Below are 15580 nucleotides of genomic sequence, written 5' to 3' on the forward strand. Positions count from 1 at the left end.
TTTTTGGACAGTGTGGATTCGGTGACCTGGCACATCAGAGCCACAAGAATACGAGGCTTTAGTTGACACTGGTGCACAATGCACGATAATCCCATCGCGACATGTGGAGACAGAACCTATTTCTATTTCCAGCATTACAAGAGGATCACAAGACTTGACCCTGGTGAAAGCTGAGGTGAGCCTGACTGGAAGAGAGTGGAAAGAACATTCCATTGTGACTGGCCCATAGGCTCCATGTATTTTAGGTATAGACTTCCTCCGAAATGGATATTTCAAAGACCCAAAGGAACTCAAGTGAGCATTTAGGATAGCTGCTGTAGAGACAGAGGGCACAAAACAATTGAACACCTTGCCTGGACTGTCAGAGAACCCATCTGCAGTAGGACTTCTGAAAGGGGAAGAGCAACAAGTACCAATTGCAACCTTGATTGTGCACCTCCGACAGTACTGGACAACTCGTGATGCCATGATTCCCATTCACAAACTAATCCGTGAGCTAGAGAGCCAAGGGGTTGTAAGCAGGACCCATTCATCCTTTAACAGCCCCATCTGGCCTGTGCGAAAATCTGAAGGAGAATGGAGATTGACTGTGAACTATCGTGCCTTGAATGAGGTGACTCCACCTTTGAGTGCTGCTGTGCCAGACATGCTGGAGCTCCAGTATGAGCTAGAGTCCAAGGCAGCAAAGTGGTATGCCACTAATTGACATTGCAAATGCATTTTTCTCCATTCCTCCGGCAGCAGAGTGCAAACCTCAGTTTGCTTTCACCTGGAGGGGCGTGCAGTACACGTGGAACCGATTGCCCCAGGGGTGAAAGCATAGTCCCACCATTTGTCATGGACTGATCCAGGCTGCATTGGAAAAGGGTGGGGCTCCAGAACATTTGCAATACATTGATGACATCATTGTGTAGGGGGACACAGCAGAAAAAGTATTTGAGAAAAGAAAGGAAATCATCCAGATTCTCCTGGAAGCCGGTTTCGCTATAAAAAAGAGCAAAGTCAAAGGGCCTGCCAAAGAGATCCAGTTCCTAGGAGTGAAGTGGCAAGATAGACGGCGTCAAATTCCTACTGAAGTTATCAATAAAATCATCACAATGTCCCCCCCAACCAACAAGAAAGAGACGCAAGCTTTCCTGAGAGCTATAGGCTTTTAGAGAATGCGCATCCCTGAGTACAGCCAGATTGTGAGTCCTCTCTACCTGGTTACCCGTAAGAAGAATGATTTCCACTGGGGCCCTGAACAACAGCAAGCTTTCACCCAGATCAAGCAAGAGATTGCTCATGCAGTAGCCCTTGGCCCAGTCAGGACAGGGCCAGAAGTAAAGAATGTGCTTTACTCTGCAGCTGAGAGCCATGGCCTGTCCTGGAGCCTTTGGCAGAAGGTGCCTGGTGAGACTCGAGGCCGACCACTGGGATTTTGGAGCCGAAGTTACAGAGGGTCTGAAGTCAACTACACCCCAACAAAGAAAGAAATCCTAGCAACATACGAAGGAGTCCAAGCTGCCTCAGAAGTAATTGGCACAGAAGCACAACTCCTCCTGGCACCTCGACTACCGGTGCTGGGGTGGATGTTTAAAGCAGAGGTTCCCTCTACTCATCATGCCACCAATGGCACATGGAGCAAATGAATTGCCCTTATCACACAGCGCGTCCGTATGGAAAATCTGAATTGCCCTGGAATTTTGGAAATAATTACAAATTGGCCTGAAGGTGAAAATTTTAGTCTGATTGAAGAAAAAGAGCTGGAACAAGTGACCCGTGCAGAGGAAGCCCCACCATACAACCAACTGCCAGCAAACGAAACATGCTATGCTCTTTTCACTGATAGTTCCTGTCATCTTGTAGGGACAAAACGAAAATAGAAAGCAGCTGTGTAGAGCCCCACACGACGGGTTGCAGAAGCTAAGGAAGAAGAAGGTGGATCGAGCCAATTTGCTGAGCTCAAAGCCGTTCAGTTAGCCCTAGACATTGCTGAAAGAGAAAAATGGCCAAAGCTCTACCTTTATACTGATTCATAGATGGTAACCAATGCTCTGTGGAGTTGGCTAGAAAAGTAGAAAAAAGCTAGTTAGCAGCATAAGAGAAAACCAATTTGGGCAGCTGAAGAGTAGAAAGACATCGCTAGCCGGGCAGAGACTACCTGTGAAGATCCGCCATGTAGATGCCCATGTCCCCAAGAGTCGAGCCAGTGAGGAGCACCGAAACAACGAACAGGTAGATCAAGCTGCAAAGATAAAGGTGTCCCAGGTAGACTTGGATTGGCAGCATAAGGGAGGCTTGTTCCTAGCTCGATGGGCCCATGATGCCTCAGGCCATCAGGGCAGAAATGCCACCTCTAAGTGGGCACGAGACCGAGGGGTGGATCTAACCATGGACTGCATCTCTCAAGTTATCCATGACTGTGAAATGTGTGCTACCATCAAGCAAGCCAAGCGGGTAAAACCCCTGTAGTATAGTAGAAGGTGGTCGAAATATAAGTATAGAAAAGCCTGGCAGATTGATTACATCACACTGCCTCAAACCCGCCACGGCAAGCGCTACGTGCTCACAATGGTAGAAGCCACCACGGGGTGGCTAGAAACCTACCCTGTGCCTCATGCCACTGCTCATAACACCATCCTGAGCCTTGAGAACCAAGTCCTGTGGAAGCATGGTACCCCTGAGAGAATTGAGTCAAATAACGGAACTCATTTTAAAAATAGCCTCATAAACAACTGGGCTAAAGACCATGGCATTGAGTAAGTGTACCACATTCCCTATCATGCACCAGCCGCTGGCAAAGTAGAACGGTATAATGGACTGTTAAAAACCACCCTAAAGGCATTGGGTGGGAGAACTTATAAGAATTAGGAGCGACATTTAGCAGAGGCCACCTGGTTAGTCAATACCCGAGGCTCCATCAACCGAGCAGGTCCTGCCCAATCTGAGCTTCTACATACAGTAGATGAAAATAAAGTCCCAGCAGTACATGCCAGAAGCTTGTTAGAGAAAACTGTCTTGATTGATTCTGCCTCACATAAAGACAAACCCATCCGTGGGGTTGTCTTTGCTCAGGGACCAGCGTGTACTTGGTGAACAATGCAAGAAGATAGAAAAACACGATGTGTCCCTCAAAAAAATTTAATTTTGGGTGAAAGCCACATGTAAAGTTGGGATGGCAACATACCACCGTTCACCGAATGACATTATTTGTACATAGTTATGTGTATATATGTATATGTGTATATATGTATATATATATATATGTGTATATATATATATGTATATATATGTATATATATGTGTGTGTGTGTTTAAAATTAAAAGATATTAAAGTGAGCCTTAAGCCAATGCTATGGAATAAAGGGTAGAATGTCTTGGATTGATGTTATGATAATCCTTTATCCCCTATCGTTGGCTTATATGCCCAAGAAAGAAAAAATGTGTAAAAAATGTGTGGTCCTGTCTCTTTAACTACACCCAGCCGAAGAGAAAAACGCGGGTTGTTTTGAAAACATTTTCCCCAAGCCTCGCTCCGGGGAAAGATTCGTCACCCGGCAGAGACTGCATGCTGGACGGGGGTCGGAGTGAGCTCTGTTCCCGTTTTTTTTCCATTTTTTCTTTTTCCTCGTTTGGACCCCTTCTCTTCGATCTGCTTTGCCACCCGGAGACCCAGGAGGGCCAGAGGACAGCAGAGCTCTCCAGAGAGCTCCACCCGGCCCCGGGGGGGCGAGGAGGAGAGGGGCTGTGTCTGAGGAAAAGGACTTTTTAATCAGGTTGAATAACTCCTTTTTACCTTGGTTTTCCCCTTCCCCTGTGCCTTGCAGGGCACTCTGCGTGGTTTTGTCAAATAAATAGTTTTTTCTTCACTTCCATTTAAGAGGTTCTGTTGTGGGTGGGGGAGGGGGTGTCGGGGCCCTTCGCTCTCGGAGGAGAGAAAGTTTTATCATTAACCCAGGACAGTAATACACCCCATTGTTCCTTTAGGATTAAACCACGGTGGAGCAGTGCTTTACCCTTCTGAACACAGAGCATGGGCCCAGATGGTTGATAAGAAATGGCAAACTTTAAATTTAGAATCATGCATTACACAAGAACAACAAGGGTTTATCTGTGAGCGTAACACAATCAATGCCAAAGACATATGTTTAGATGTTGAGCAAAGCATTTGCCACTTTGAAGTTCACCCAGATACTAGTCAGAGAACAGTACTTGTATATATTGGGCAGGACTGTGTTTGCTTAAGAACAATGTGTATTTCTATAAAAATAGATAATGACGTTACTTTGGATGTTAAGAATCATTCTAATTTTTGTATTTGTAATTTTGTGAAGATCATTGGGTGTGACTTTTTGTATTTGGCACCAGTTGTATCTCATCAATTGATAAAGTCCAATTACACAATGTATCATGAATTATCATCAACACCTATTGGGTTGAACCTTACGTTTGTAAGACAATTAGTAGAGCATCAAGACTTAATTAACATCCTAAAAAGAATTTTAAAAAGTGGGAAGAAAACTTTAGTAACCATTCACCATGATGCAGAGGAAATAAGCAGAGTCTTACAAAGAGCAAGACAGGATTCTTCATCACTGGTGGGACATGCTTTTTGGATGGTCACCCACTGCAACTGGTATCCTTAATACATTATGTCACCCCATAATTGTTTTACTAATTCTGGTAGGTATTATTCTTGTGTTATCTGTTATGTTACTTGTTTGAAATTATAGGATGTTAAAGAGGCTATCCATTTTAACCACTTTATTGAATGTACATGGAAAGGCATTGAGAGATAGCTATAGCGGAAGCTTGCTAGAAGAAGAATCTATTTGCTAGTAAAAGAATTTACTAATTTTATAGAAAAGGGGGGACTGATTTAAGAGGGTTAGAATTTACTAATTTAGGAGAACTAGAAGCTGGATAATAATTTTTTGAACTGATTTAGAAGGCCAGAGATTGGATAAAGATTTACTAAGAAGACAATGTATCATTTGCTTAATGATTTTGTGCCTACCTAGTAACAGGGAGGATATAGAGAAGAAAGCCAAATAATTGAGAAAAACTACTGAGTGTGACCGAACATCCTGCTCTTGGACGCCAGAACTGGTACAAGTTAGTTCTAAGGCTTGGACTTGGACCAAGAACCAAGGGAGCATGTGCAAGGGAACAGGGTGAAGAGTTCATCCTGAGGAAGACTACTAACTTCATCCCTCATTTATCTTTGGGACCCTCGCCCACAATTAATCCATGACACTGCGCATGCGTGAGCATATTTAAATGAACTTTGAACTCATTATAATACAAAGCGGGGATAGGTAATGAATATGTAAAGGAGCATTGTGTAACTTTATGCATATGTAACCTGTAATCTAATATAAACCAAGTGAAGTGCTGCTGACGGTGTGCATGCCTTTGGAGGGGCTACCCCCCATGCACCCCAGCTGGACTAAACGCATACCTACTTCATAACTATTTGAGTTGTGGAGTCAATCTGCACCTCACTGGTCCCTTGAATTTGCTTTTTTAATGGTGAAGCCAGCCTCCAGGAGAATCTGGATGATTTTCTCTCCTTTCTCAAACATTTCTTCTGCTGTGTTGCCCCACACAGTGATGTCATCGATGTACTGCAGATGTTCCAGAGCCTCACCCTTTTCCAGTGCATCCTGGATCAGTCCATGGCAGATGGTGGGACTGTGTTTTCACCCCTGGGGCAGTCAGTTCCAGGTGTACTGCATGCCCCTCCAGGTGAAAGCAAACTGAGGCCTGCGCTCTGCTGCCAGAGGAGAGGAGAAAAATGCATTTGCAATGTCAATAGTGACATACTGCGGCAGCGCAGTCTCGCAATTCATGGGTGACCACCCCACGCAGCATAAAGAGGGAGTCGCCCGGGGCCAAAACACGCCAGCAGGAGCACGTGGCTGCGGCAAGCGGTGGAGCTACTGGGGACGAGAGCGGCTGTGGAGGTGTGGCGATAAAAGAAGTGTAGTTTCGTGATCTGAGATTTCCAGGGAATTTATTAAGGTCCACAGGTGAGGGTCCGGGGATGGCGAAGAGGGATGGAGAGGCAAGGGAGGGTGGAGGGGGCTGGAAACCCAAGATGGCAAACCCTGAGAGAGGCTCTCGCAGAGGGTTAAGAGGAGAGGGAAGAGGGGAGTGGTTAGCTCCGAAGAGCCAATCAGGGAAAGCCAAAGGAAAGGAGCTAAGGAGGGGAAAAGGGTACACCAATAAGCTTACAGCGGGGAGGGTACAGAGTCTGGCTAGGTAGATATTTCTAGAACATAATCAATATACAAAAATCCTATTAGCACACTGCAACAGCATACCACTTTGCTGCCTTGGACTCCAGCTCATACTGGAGCTCCAACATGTCTGGCACAGCAGTGCTCAATGGTGGGGTCACTTCATTCAAGGCACGATAGTCCACAGTCAATCTCCATTCTCCTTCAGATTTACTCAAAGGCCAAATGGGGCTGTTGAAGGATGAGTTGGTCTTGCTGCTCACCCCTTGGCTTTCCAGCTCATGGATCAGCTTATGGATGGGAATCACAGCATCTCGATTTGTCCACTACTGCGGGCGGTGCACTGTCAAGGTGGCAATTGGTACTGGTTGCTCTTCCCTTTTGTTGGAGGGTGGGATTTGTTCCTTTTGTTTCCTTTCTCTTCAGGAATTTTTGTCCCATCTGTTGCTAAGACACCTTAACTCTCATTACTTAAGAGAGACAAAAAAAGTTACCAAACTCAGGGGAAGAGGGCATCTGTCTGCACTCCTCCTATCCCAGTTTTTTTCTGGGGGGAGGAGAAATATCAGGAGGAACTGGGCTAAGGAAAAGAGAGTCGGGGGCAGCCCAGGCCTCTCTTTCTTCCAGGGTACCAGAGGAGACAACCGAGCTTCCGCAGCTAAGAGAGAGTTCTCTGTGACTGCCAGAGCCCAGCATCTGCATTTCTTCCTTACTGGGTGAGCTTTTGTGTGTAAGAGCAGCTGTTTCATCTTGGACTTTTTATTAACACCAAATTTGACTGGAGAGGACCTTTACCATCCACTCGGGTGCCTCAGGGGAAACCCGGGGGCCCTTCCCTCTATGGAAGAGTCTGGCTGTGGCTCCCTAGCCCTGTGACTTTCCTGCCACTGACTCAGGTTGCTTTTCTGCTACACTGTGGCCCCACATCACCTGCTGCCTGGACACACCACAGCTTCTGCCACAGCTGTGGAGTTTCTGCCACCTCTTGCTTGCTGCCCCGGGTGAGCCAGACCTGCTGTTCCAGCCTGATGCTCTGAGGTTTCCTACTGCAGCCTGCCATCCAGCTCACCCACCATTACTGCCTGAGGGAAGCTCGCCCGACCTTGCGCCACAGCGCTTCCTACAGCTGCACGGGAGTCATTGCACCTGCCCTGCCTGGCCAGGAGCCCAACAGCACCCTTTCTGGCTGTGACCATAACTGCACCAAAGGGAAGGGTGTCTGGCAGCTCAGAGCAGGCTGCCACCAGATTTCTGGTTTTGTTTGTTGTTGCTACTGTTGTTGTTGCTTGTTTGCCTCGTTATAGATACTAGTAAAGAACTGTTATTCCTTTTCCCATGTCTTTGCCTGAAAGCCCTTGATTTCAAAATTATAATAATTTGGAGAGAAGAGGGGTCATATTCTCTCTTCTAAGGGAGGTTCCCACCTTCCTTAACAAACACCTGTCTTTTAAACCAAGACACCCTTTCAGGAGTCCTACTGCAGATGGGTTCTCTGATAGTCCAGGCAAGATGTTCAATTGCTTAATGCCCTCTGTCTCTACAGCAGCTATTCCAAATGCCCACTTGAGTCCCTTTGGGTCTTTGAAATACGCATTTCAGAGGAAGTCTATTACTAGAATGCATGGGGCCTCTGGACCAGTCACAATGGGATGTTTCTTCCGCTCTTTTCCAGTCAGGCTCACCTCAGCTTCCACCAGAGTCAAATCTTGTGATCCTCCTGTCATGCCGGCAGTAGAAACAGATTCTGCCCCCATATGTTGCGATGGAATTAGCATGCACTACACACCAGTGTCAACCAAAGCCTTGTATTTTTGTGCTTCTGCTTTGCCAGGCCACCGCATCCACACAGTCCAAAAGGCACGGTTTTCCCTGGCCTCAACCTGGCTAGAGGCAGGGCCCCTCTAACCCTGGGGGGCATGCATGTTTGAGGTTCCTTCAAGGGGATTGGACATGTCAACTGGAGCTGCTTCCTTTCTGGTGGAGTTTCCTCTCTGAGTCTTGCCCTCCTTCAAGTCACGCACTCGTCGTGCCAGAACATTGGTGGGTTGTCTATCCTACCTCCTTATGTCTTCTCCACTTTCACACAGAAAATACCACAGCTCACGTCGAGGGGTTTACCTGCTTCCTCTAGCTGGGGAACGTCTGTGTCTGGTAACAGAACCTCTGATCTGTACTGCCAAGATTTGGAGAAGGCTGTCTTTAATCTCCTTACTGAGTTTCTCGTGATTCTTCTCTATCTTATCTTCTCGTTTCTGCAGACGTGTTTCCACAGCTGAGATTCTTGCATTTATTGGGCCATGCACAGCATCTGCATGTGCTCTGAGCTTCCTTGCCATATCAAGCACGGTCTCATGCCCGTCATGTTGCTTCATCATTGCTAAAGCAGAAGCGTATTCTGGTGGCCCAAGTCGTATGAGTTTTTGCCACATCATGGACGTACATTCTACCGCATCTGGATCCATAAGCGGGGCTGGGTTTGCCTTGTCCTCTGAGAAGACAATCTCTACCACCGCCATTTCTTTCAAGCATTAAATCCCTTGTTCTATGGTCTTCCACGGGGTTTGTTGCAGATAGAGATTGTCGGGGCATAGGTATCTTTCCCTCATAATTTTTATAAGCCACCTTCATAGGCTGCAAGGGTCAACCCCACTTCGTGCCCCTTGGTTAATAGCTGGGTCACATGACAGGGTCCCCGAATGCCTCACCTCGGTACCATCTAGAAATGTGACATCGCCTGCAGCATCCCAAAGACGGACAAACCAACTAATTATAGATTCATCCTTTCATTGAATGTAATCTTTTCTTAGGCTGGACAAGTTGAATACTATATAGAGGTGTCTTGGTTTGAAAGACAGGTGTCTGCTAAGAGAGGTGGAACCCTCCCTTAGGGCAGAGAATGTGATTTCCTCTCCCTCCGAATTATTTTAATTTTGAAATCAAGGGCTTTCAGACAAAGGTATGGGAAAAGGAATAACAGTTCTTTACTAGTACCTATAAACAAGCAATAACAATAATAGCAACCACAAATAGAACCAGAAACCAATAGCAGATGACTTTTTGAGCTGCCGAGCACTTTCCCGTGTGGTGTAATCACGGTCGCAAGCAGCAGGGGCGCTGTTGAGCTCCCGGCCGGGCAGGGCAGGTGCGATGACTCCCGAGCGGCTGCAGGTGGCGCTGTTGAGCAGGGTCAGGTCAGCCTCACACAGCTGGTAATGGCAGAGGGCTGAGAAGCAGGCAGGCAGGCAGCTTGGAGTGGCGAGTGGAGCGGCAGGGGGGCTGGGGCTGGCTTTCCCCGGCTAGCCAGCAAGGTAGCAAGGATTCTGCAGTCACGGCAGACACCGCGGTCTTGTGCAGCGAAAGTGGGGCGGGCGGCAGGGACAGCCGGACTCCCTGGCAGCAGCTGCGAGAAACGCAGCCGGGAAAACGTGCAATCCCAGTGGGAAAGAGGTTGAATCAAAGCTCGCCCAGCCAGGAGGAGAAGGCAGAGCACAGTTGGATCTCCTGCGGTCGCAGCCAGAAGCCAAGAGCAGTCCCTTTCCTCCCGGTGTCCGACGGAATGAGAGAGTGCCAGTTCCAACAGCCGGCTGCCTCGTGTCCTCGCCCCACCCAACACACCCTTTTGTCTCTTACAAAAGACTTGATGGCTCTAATCACCCAGAGATTTGTTGCTTTGTAACAGGGATGGACAAAAAATTCCAATGCCCCCCAACCTCCGACAAGAGGAAACCTACCAGGTAAAGCACAAGGAAGGTGGTCTTTTTAAAATCCAGGGGAGACTGAACATTCTCAAAAGGTGATGTACCAGATTTAAAGGGAAAGAAATAGGTAAAGAACCAGGAAGTTTCATCCTCTGCTTCTCCTCTAGCAGGTTGTTTAATATTACTAACAAAACCCCAAAACAAGCTACTGAAACTAGGACGGGAAACCAACAGAGCATATACATTTTTAACAGTTTCCAATAACTGTTACCTTTTTATAGATCATCAATACCATGCACATTACAATAACAGGTCAGATTTGTGTCTCTGATCTGTAAAAATTATACATCAGGGACAAAAGTGCCCCATCTGTTGGTAGGGAAACAGGCCTACGTGCCAGATAGACAGTATCACATCAAACAACATCCCATCAAAAAACATGATGACCACTGACTGCTGTAATCCAATACAAAGTGTTTAAAACCAGAATGTAATTATTAGGTTTTTTCCCACTTTGTCTTGCCCCACAGAAGGTGAGCACCAAATTTTGTCCAGCCCCTCTAAGTTGGGCACCAGATTTTGTCTCAGATTAGAGACAAGTCCAGGAGGAAAGCACTCTGAATAAACGCCTCCCCCAAAGCAAAGGGCTTCCTGCACCCCTTCCCCCCACCACAACAGAATTTCTTGGATGAAAATGAAAAAAACCCTGTTTATTTAACAAAACACGCAGAGTGCCCTGCAAGGCATGGGGAAAGGGGAAAGGGGAAAGGGGAAAGGGGAAAGGGGAAAAGGAATTTTTAAACCCGAGCAAACAGCTGATGAACCTTAGTGTCATCTTTCCTCGGGTGTAGCTTCCCCTCTCTGGGCGGTCCCGGGGGGCTGGGTGGAGTTGCTCCAGTCGCTCCCTGAAGGATTCTTCTTTACCATCCTCCCGGGGCACCTCTGATTCTCGGGCAAGAAAGCAAGCCGAAAAAGTCCAAAAAGGAGATGATGAAGAAGCAGTCCCAGGAAAATAAAATTAGCAGCAGCAGCAGCCAGACAAAAGGAATGTCTCTTCCCCCCTCTCCCACGCTCCCAGGCTGAGAAACCTGGGGGGGAGTTTCAAAGCAAACTGCGCTCATAGATCTTTCTTCCGGCTGCTGAATGCAGTTAAAGCTACAGGGCCACATTTCTGGGCATAAAAGTAGACGATAGGGAATACAGGATTATCACACCATCACCCCAAGACAAATGAGAAAGATGGGATTGGGGTTGGCCCCAATTCCCAGCCCCAGGAATTTCTCCAGGTGGGGAAATGGACAGGGATGGTCCCAGGAAGGAAAGGAATGGAGAGTTTGGGATTGGGGGAAATCCTGGAAAAGCCCCAGTTCCCTTTGTCTGGGTGGGAAAGGGGACAGGGATGGAGCCAGGAAGATAAGGAACGGAGAGTTTGGGATTGGGTTTTCCTCTTGGAATAGACTAAGTTCCCAACTTCGAACAATTCCTTTCATCCAGGCTGGGAAAGGGGATGTGGGATTCCAGTGAGGGGAGAGAAAATGGGAACATCTTTGCTCCTGAAACAGCCCCAATTCCCAGCTCCAAATCCTCCCTTCTCCCAGACAGAAAAGGGTCTGATCCTAATGAAGGGAGAGAAAATGGGAATATTTTTGAATCTGGAATAGCCCAAATTCCCAGCTCCAAGTCATTCCTTCTCCCAATAAAGGCAGAAAAATTGGGAACATTCTTCCTCCTCAAACAGCCCCAGTTCCCAGCTCCAGTGAAGGGAGAAGAAATGGAAATATTTTTCCTCCTCAAACAACCTCAATTCCCAGATCCAAATCCTTTTTCCTTCTCCAAGCAAAGGGAGAGAAAACAGGAACATTTTTCCTCCTGGAACAACCCCAATTCCCAGCTCCAAATCTTTTTCTTCTCCAAGGGAAGGGAGAGAAAATGGGAACATTTTTCCTCCTGAAACAGCCTCAATTCCCTGCTCCAGTGAAGGGAGAAAAAATGGGAATATTTTTGAACCAGGAATAGCCCCAATTCCCAGCTCCAAGTTCTCCCTTCTCCCAGACAGAAAAGGGTCTGATCCCAATGAAGGCAGAAAAAATGGGAACATTTTTGCTCCCGGAACAGCCCCAATTCCCTTCTCCACACCCATCCCCCATCCCAGGGAGCGAAGGGACTGTGGGACGCCAGGAAGTCCCCCTGGGGATCCCAATTTTTCCTGATTTTTCCCGACTTTTCTTGCAGATCCACAAGTGCTTCCAGCTGCATGTGGAGAGCTGTCACTGCCAGGGGCGGCCAGAGCGGGCACTGGATGCAGAGGCCCGGTGGCTGCTGACCTTAGGGACACATTCCCAGGACATTCCCGGCCCATCCTGGCGCATGTGGCCAAGCCTGTGGTGCTCTGGGCCAGGATCAAAACGGACGCGGCCCAACAATGAGTAGATGAGCTGTGGCTGCGGTGAGGAATCTGGGATTATTTAGGATTGGGACTGGGACAAGAGGAATTGGGATGAGGGGACTGGGAATGGGAGGATTGGGATGGGATGGAGGGAATTGGGATGAGAGGAATTGGAATAAGGGGACTGGGAATGGGGGATTGGGATGAGGGGAATGGGAGGCAAGTGACATAGCGACGAGAGGGAACTCACGGCAGTCTCAATATGAGATATAGAGTAAGCTCCCTTTTATTTCACCAAACGAGAAACTTATATACTGTTACAGATGTTACTTATTATAGTTACACACGTATTCGCAGTTTGTTCTCACATAATCAGGGTTCTCTCCTGCATTCTTTGTTAATCACAAATTCACTCCCGTACATTCCTTACACAGCTGCATCTTCCTGAAATCTTCTCACAAAACATTCTCAGGGAAACAAGCCACTGTAGCTTGTTAGGATTTTAACTAAGGCCTGAGTATGCTGAGGCCCTGCTCAGGTGTATTCAGTTAGCATAAGTTTTGCTGGAAAACTGCGTTTTCCAACAGGCAAGGGATTGGGATGAGGGGTCTGGAAATGGGGGGATTGGGATGTGGGATGGGATGGAGGGGATTGGGATGAGAGGAATTGGAATGAGGAGAATGGGAGAGGGGGGATTGGTATGGGAGGGATTGGAGTGGGGGGAATGGAATGAGGAGGATGTGAGGGGGAAATGGGATAAGAGGAATGGGATGGGGGAATGGGATGGAGAATTGGGAAATGGGGAATTTGGGGTGGGGGAACTGGAATGAAGGGAGTGGGATGGGGGATTGGGATGGGGTGGATTGAGATGAGGAGGTTGGGGATTGGGAGGGTGGGATTGGAATGGGATGGGATGGAACTGGGAGTTGTGAGGGTGGGGAGGCCCTGGGCTGGAATTCCCAGAGGATTCCCTATCCATGGGCTGGAATTCCCAGAGGATTCCCCATCCCTGGAATTATTCCAAACCAGGCTGGAGCACCCTGGGATTGGGGAAGGTGTCCCATGGAACGGGCTGGGCTTGGAGCTCCCTCCCAGCCCATCCCATTCCATAATCTCATGGAAACACCATCCCGATCCCATCCTTATCCCATCCCCAGGACCCTGTGGGATGCCCTGGAGGCCCATTCCCATTTCCTGTCCCAGGACTCCATGGTGTCCCTGCTGCTGGTCGAGCTCGAGGTGTACAAATCCCTGTGGAGCCCCACAGGGCCGGAGCGCTACAACATCCTGTGCAACCTGCTGGGAATGTGGGATTGCCCAGGAACCTGGGATCAGCTGAGAATGCGGGATTGGCCGGGAATGGAAGGTAGGGCAGGAGTGTGGCCAAGGGGGGCCATAAAAGGGGGAGGTTTTACAACCCGCTCGGCTTGCACAGGGGCTGTGAGGAGAGGGGAATGCCCCTTGCTATTACTCATGGGGGGCCACATGGCAGCTCAGGGGGAGCCCGTGGCCCAGAGGTTAGGGGCGTGAGTTCAACTATCTGAGGGTTAGTGGTTCAAACTTTGCCAGGGTTTTAAGCCCCATGCATGTGCTCATTTAAACTTTGCTTTCCTTACTCTGCTGGGGCGTGAGAACCACAGGTTCGTTTCTCATGCCAGACTCTAGGCTAAGAACTTTCTTTCTGGCTTTTTCTTTCCTGTTTATAAACGAAACATGGGTGGTGCGTCTTCTGCTAACCCAAAAATCCTGCAGGATTCCCCGCTGGGTCTGATCTTAAAAAACTGGCACATCCTAACAGGGAAAAGAACCCCCCTGAACACGGAGAAACTCACTAGGCTGTCCTTGTGGGTGTAGCCTGTCTTGAAACTGAGCTAGGGAGAGAAATAGCCCCGTCTAGGTAGTTTGGACAGCCAATTAATCACAGAACTACTGGTAGAGCTTCGGGCCCAGGGCAGGTTTGATGAATTGAGGTATGCAGAATTGTTTTCTATATTCCTGAATCGAAAAGAGGCATACAAACAAATGAAAAAGGGCTGTTTTGAGATGGTTTTACAAAAGAAGAAGAAAAGATAGAGAAAAGCAGCCTCTAACCAGAGCCGAGGAGATAAACATGACTGACATGGATTTAATAGCGCCTGCTTTGCACGGGGGGGTCTCATACCCCCAGCCGCAACAGGGGCCAGCCGGGCCGGGGTGGGGAAACGGGCCCCCTCCCCCTCCTCCCTCCACCCCCTCTGCTGTTGCAGATGTTGGCTCCCCCCCTTCGCCTTGTCGATACAATACTAGGGATGGAGGATTGGTGGTCACACGACCAGTGGTAGGACTGAGGGAGAAAGAGGCCAAATTAAAAGCGAGCCAGATGAATCCATCGCAGATAGCTCTGAGGAGGAGGAGACCGGGGCTGGGGCTGTAGCCACAGCAGCCAGTGGGCTTACCGGGAAGAAGAAAGAAAAAATAGCCCGAGAGGCTATAGGAGCTACTAGTCCGGTGTGGCTAGCACAGGTCTTTCTCGTGAGAACATTCCGCTGTGTTTTATAAACAAAGATAAAGTTTGGATGTTGTTGTTACAGTGTCTCGAGATTTGGACAGTTCAGGCCTGGCCAATCAGGCCTAGGGGGAGGTTTCTGGCTGACCAATCTGGGTGACCTCTGAAAAGTCTATATATATGTTGGATTCAAATAATAAAGGATCTTTTCTATGCTACGCTGAGAATCCGGGTTTTCCTTCTCTGCTAGCGGCTCAACAGCGACATCTGGTGACCACCGACGTGTACTGCGCGCGATTGCAGGTACGCGGCGGTCTTGCCCCCAGGCCCGAATTCCCCCCCCCGCCTGCCCTGGGGCATGGCTGGTTCTGATATGGACGTGGACCCCCCCGTTCCTGCGGATGGACTCTTGCGGGCCTTTCTGGAGGTCTCTGAGGATGACCCTGCATCCGATCAGTTGCTGCGGGTCGGTCGGGCCTTGTTGGAATGGGTCGTGGGCCACGTGTCCCGGGCCATTTGGGATGTGGCGCTGGACTGTGATTTTTGGTTCATGGTCGGCCGCGCTTTGGTCATGGAATGGATGCGGGGAGATAGGTCTACGGTCTGCTTCCATGGGGTTTGGAGAGACATTTGGGACGCTTTGGAAGGGCAGGCGTTCTATGACTCGCAGCTATCAGCTTGCACGGGCGTGGAACCCCTGCTCTCGGCCGTGGGGCGGAGCGTGAAGGACGCGCTGACCCAGACGGATTCTGAAGTCCCGTCCCTGGTGGTGGATGCGGCCGCGAGG

The 15580-nt window shown here is 48.7% G+C and overlaps 1 long non-coding RNA gene across 1 annotated transcript in view; it reads right to left on the reverse strand.

Moving 5' to 3' along the window:
- The window catches only part of LOC146425355 (uncharacterized), a 569707-nt gene that overhangs the window by 393486 nt on the left and 160641 nt on the right, over positions 1-15580 (reverse strand). The window lies entirely within an intron of this gene.

The sequence above is a fragment of the Lichenostomus cassidix genome, chromosome W (genome assembly GCF_008360975.1).
Source record: "Lichenostomus cassidix isolate B80296 chromosome W, HeHo_3.0, whole genome shotgun sequence".
NCBI classification, from domain to species: domain Eukaryota; kingdom Metazoa; phylum Chordata; class Aves; order Passeriformes; family Meliphagidae; genus Lichenostomus; species Lichenostomus cassidix.